The sequence below is a fragment of the Apis dorsata genome, unplaced genomic scaffold, assembly GCF_000469605.1.
Source record: "Apis dorsata unplaced genomic scaffold, Apis dorsata 1.3 scaffold_79, whole genome shotgun sequence".
Taxonomy (NCBI): Eukaryota; Metazoa; Arthropoda; class Insecta; order Hymenoptera; family Apidae; genus Apis; species Apis dorsata.
Genome location: NW_006263377.1, coordinates 105,250 through 110,709, shown reverse-complemented (window position 1 = coordinate 110,709; position 5,460 = coordinate 105,250).

Genomic DNA, 5,460 nt, shown 5'->3' with positions numbered 1-5,460 from the left:
TACATATTTACGACGTTATTTATTAGGATCGCTCAGTGCGCGCGCGCGCGCGCGCGCGCGTCTCTGTTGCATTGTTTCGCGCCCTCATTAAATCGCGCATTGATAGCGGAGGGGCCGCATTAAATTCGCGACTATGCCACGCTTCGATAATATAACGAGATATACATATTTCAGGGCCGTTTTTTCCATGCTTGTCGTTGAATTTGCGTGAAATTTACATTTCATTGTCGGCACCGCTCGACCGCCCGTTTTTGTCCGCTCCGCCACCGCGAGGAAGAAATAGGGGCTGAGTCCAATTAAGAAAGCCCACTACGCGGCCCGCGCTATCGTGCTTTCGTAGTCACGGCTTAAGAATTTGATGGACCTCTCTTGAGGCATGCTTCCATACGTCACCCTTTTTTCGTCGCCTAAATAAAGAACGAGACAACGACAGCCGATTTCTGTCTCTTTCTCGCCCGGCCGCGGGCCGAGTCGATGCCATGACGCAGATATACGCGAAGATAAATTTTGACAGTGAACAAGAAAAGGCAATTTAGAGGAATTCCGGCGATCTACTTTTATAGGAAAGTTTGCCCGGTATGGGCGATAAATCGCGCCAACGGGCCCGAGTTTAAAAGCTAGAAATATTTAAAGGTACATATCTCGATTCCAAAATCGTGTTTCCGAACGGGGATTACAGATCTATGGACTTCTTAGCCCGAGTATCGAGTTCCTTCATTGTTTTTTTCGCGTGAATATTATTGTTGATCTTGTTTGTATTTATTGAATTATACATGACAATTTTGAGCTTGTAGATATTTATCAAATGTGAATTTTAGAGTTGTATCGTAGGAAATTTGACGAGACGATATTTTAACGATGGTAATAATTATAGATATAAGTAGTATAAACGGTTTTATTCGAACTAATGTTATTTTGTCTATGGCATTGCGATGCCATCTAGTGGCTTTAACGACATCGAGGTTAATTATGGCTGCCTCACTCTTGCTTCCGAGGGCGTGGTTAAGGCGGGGACGAACGGCGACGAATATTTCGTCGCATTGGCTCGTCACTCTGTATCGGTCATCTACTCGTTCATCGATATAAATTTTTATTTTGAGAGAAAAAAAATTTTTTCTTGATTATTTTATGACAATCTGAGTGTGAAAAACTATGCCAATTCTTTGAAGTAAAAGGAAACGAGAAAATCTTTGAGGTGGAAAATATCTGTGATGCTATATTTTATTAATTGGTCGTTTCCGTCGTAGATGGCAGCACGGGTCGACACATTCTCGGTTGATAAAGCAACCATTCTGTTTTACCGACGCCTCAATCGGTACACTTAATTTAGAAGTCGCTCCTACTTACCCAGCTTAACGCTATTCTACGGTAGTCCAATGATTGCCGGTAATGCATTTTATGGGTGTTTTTATCGACATGGTCGTACAGTAACTTACGTTGATGATTCTGGTTCTCAACGTAGGGCTCCGCCGTTCGTGCAAAGTGACTCTGTGTATGAGACTCGTGTATGTGCATCGTTGTATATGTATGCAGTTGCGCTGACTCGACTGAAATTACTTGCATTTTCCCGACGAACGCATTCTCACAGCTATTCGTCAATAATCCAATAAAGCCGCGCTACTAGCGACCTCATGAAGACGGAATAAAGTACCGACAGCGTGTGATTTTATTGCGCAGTAAAGCGTGATTCCGACAGATTGATGCACGATTTTTCTTTCTCTCTTTATCCCATCTTCTTTCTCTTTCTCGTTCGTTCTTTTACGCGTATATATTCAACTGCTTGCTCGTCAAACGGTAGGTCGGGGGATCTTTATTGGCTGTAAAGGAAGACATTTTACGATCCATAAAAGCGTTTATAGCGCTCGAGCAGTCTTACCTCGGTTCTTACACCCCGGTTATATCCATTACCCCTTCCGCGGCCTTTCCAAGGGCGGCCACTGGCACGCGCTCTCTCCGCTTTGAGATTTACAGGTTACGCTCCCGGTAACACCTCGTAAACTTGGCTTAACGACTTTAACCGGGCCTAACTGCTTCCTTCCTGCAATCAGACCCTGACCTACCTCCCGCGTAGACATCCTAGAAAAATTTCAGCGTGACCATTGCCCATGAAACCACTATCCCTTTATTTCCCTATATTCAATTTTTATGACTATATTTTTCTTTCACGATTTAATAATTGATTCAATTTTTTCTACATTTTTATAAATATTTATCTGATCGAATATTCAATATTTATTTTTTTCGATATAAAGAAAATGATGCATTCTCGTAATTCTCATAATATTATGCTATCGGTTCCATCCATTAACAAGTCAATACCTTTCAATTGGCAATTAACCCATTAATATTATGGAGATAGAATATATATGTGTACACCAAAAATTCATCCTGTGTGACAGGTATGTACGGATTCTATATCAAAACGTGCTCTTCCTCATGTCTTATGAGAGATCGGACCATTCTGTCCGCTGTTTTATGATTTGTTTTGATTACACTTCATTACCATTTTACGCCTTTCGCTGCCACGTAACTGGCTGGCAATAACTCTTCGTTGTTGATTCTATCGCGACGTTTACGACCGTCATTATTAGCTGATACCACTTGAACTCTCGTAAAGTCTACGCCCGTGCGTCCGGGACATCCGCTTGCACGCTGGCTAACAGGGGGGTGGGGGATTCCCGGTCAGAGGGTGGTTGCTTGTGGAGAGGGGAGACTTATGAGTTGCCGGATTGTCCGGCAGATCGCGCCCTTTTAGTTCGCTACGTCTTAATGCCATACTTCATTTATCGAGATCTCTTTCTTCTTATCTTTCCGCGACGAATCATCGTAGCCTTGGGTTTGGAACGATTGCGCCGGCTCTCTGATCTTATTCTCTTTCTTCATATCTCTCTCATCTCTCTCCTTTTCAACTCTCGTTTATTATCTTTCCTTTCATTTCGCGTGCACTTATACTTTCCATCGTAAATTCTGCCTTGAACGACCGGGAGCCGTGGTACCGGGATACGTCTTGATGATTCGATGTAAATTCAAGGTATCCAAGAAATTTATTTGTCATCTGACAGATGGATAATTAAACGTTCAAAGTTGTTTATTTTTTTCTTTTCTCCCTTTTTTTTTTTTTTTTTATTTTCACTTATGGATTTATGAACACACATTTCGAAAGGCAAGATCATATATTAATTCAGACCGTAGATTTCCCGTGACGAATTGCGAACAGGCAACAACGGCTTGTATACTCGCTTGTCGTGCGTATTCATCTTCTCGTGCTATACGATCGGTACGAAATTGCTCTGAAAATATATATTTTTTTTTCCCCCTCCCCTTCGATATTTCGCTTTTAATTATGTTTCGAATACAAAGAGCACGGATCCACGAATCCCGTTTTAATTTACACAAACTGTCCACCGAGCACGATACAACGAATTTTCGAGCGGTGGTCTAGCGCCATGCCGCGTTACAACGGCTCGCGCGAACGAGCATAAACAAAAGCTTTTTCGCGCAGCTTGATAGCTTAATAACTGTGGCCGCTGATCCGCGCCACGAAGGAAGCCGCGAATTTAGTAAAACCCGGTTTTGTACAACAGAGGTATTAGCATTTAAAAGTGAGCTCTGCGCCCCGTCTGGCGGCGCCATTGGCCCGCATTTACACAACAATGAGGGGCCGCACTCTAAAAACTCCCAGAATCCCCGGGCTCTTCGAAGCGAACGCGATGGAAAGAGCAGCGGAGACGCCGGATGAAAAAGAAAGAGAAACGGAGAATCGTAACGCCATCTCGATCTTTTCTTTACTTCTTTTCCCTCCTCGTCTCACCCTGTTCTCCCCTTCTCCTCTTAGCCCCCAACCTCTTCCATTTCGGTTTTGAGGTTAGAGTAGTGTGGGTCACAGAACGGGACAAGAGGCAACGGCACGGCCTGACTAGAACCTCTTGCAACACAAAACCTAAGCCTTCCATAGCCTTTTTCGTTTTTCATCTCTTTTTTTTCCCCCCCTCTCGTTTTCTTTTCGGCTCTTGGCTAGCCACAGAGAGAGGACGGGCATACGCTTCGCTCCGTCTGGCTGGATATTTCTAACACATACGATACACGCCACATCGTCGCCCTTCGTCTTTCCCTTTTTCTCCTCCCTTCCCTTCTCTTTTCGGACTACAGCGTGATGGCTGCTGCGACGTTGCCAAATTATCTTACATAACCACTTAATTTTTCTAGGCAACCGTCGATATAATGAATTCAATCTTTGTCGGCATTTTTTTTATTCTAATCACGTACGTAAAATTCATTTATATTTTGTTGAAATATAAAATCGTATTTTCATCATATTAAGGAAAAAATTTTATTTTCACATAAAATGACACTACGAAATATCATCATAACTATTATATTTATAAATTTCATCTCTTCGAGTATCTCTGCATGAAAATTTTCGATTTCTGTCAAAAGTTGTATGTCACCATAAGGAATACCAAGCTCAACAGGGGCGCGTTAACCGTTTCACGAGTTGTCGCGCGGCAAAAGACCCGCGACAAACGAGTAGTTTTACGCCTTCTTCGTCGTGGCTGAAAAAGCACAGCCAGTCTCGGTGCGCGCTGGATTTCTGCTACGTGTCTCGTGTGCGCGATTACACGGTTCGTTTAACGCGGCAAGAATGACCGTGCGCGCGTTCTCGCGTTGTGTCCATCAATCGCGAACAGTAGGAAGGGGAGAGAGTCCCCGTACTGTTCATATCCCGTGCCGTGTCCAACGGCGAATAATTGCGGCCGATAACAACACCGCACCAACGCGGTCGGCAGCTTAATTAAAAAGAAACGCGTGAAAATCGTTGCTTCAATCGAATAGGGATATCGGTTCTCTCTTTCTCTCTCTCTTTCTCTCTTCCTCCCAAGCCAGCCGAACGTTTCCAGTTTCGGACGACTGCTTATTTATACAGACCACCCGGGAGCGAGATCGCGTTGAAATAAAGTGGTACGAGCTAAATGTTCCTTGACCACGAGCGCGCCCGCGCGCACGTAATAAATATCCTGCGTGGAATTTATCATTGTTCGCATTACTTTATCGCGGAACGAGATTAATGTCTTTATCCACGGTATGCTCGACTTCTGTCGATTTTGCGTATTTCACACCTTGATTGTCTATCTATTTCGTTATTTCATGCAATCGAAATAACACACAAATTTCCGATCGTGAGAATTTTATGCGAGAAATGATTATATATATATATAAGAAAAGAAAAAGGGAAGAAAAATTTTATTGGCCGCGCAGATGTTCGAAGTATGAATTATAGACGACATTAACGCGTTTCTTCTTCCCCTGTCCTCGACTTTCAAAGATTTCTCGTGTAATGCGTTCATTGTACGCGGTCAGAACTCCTGGCTGCATCAACTTCCACCTTGTGCAACCCACTTACACACATCGCGGTATTGAAGTAACCTTTCTGAAATCTCATTGAAGTTCTCGAAAACTTTC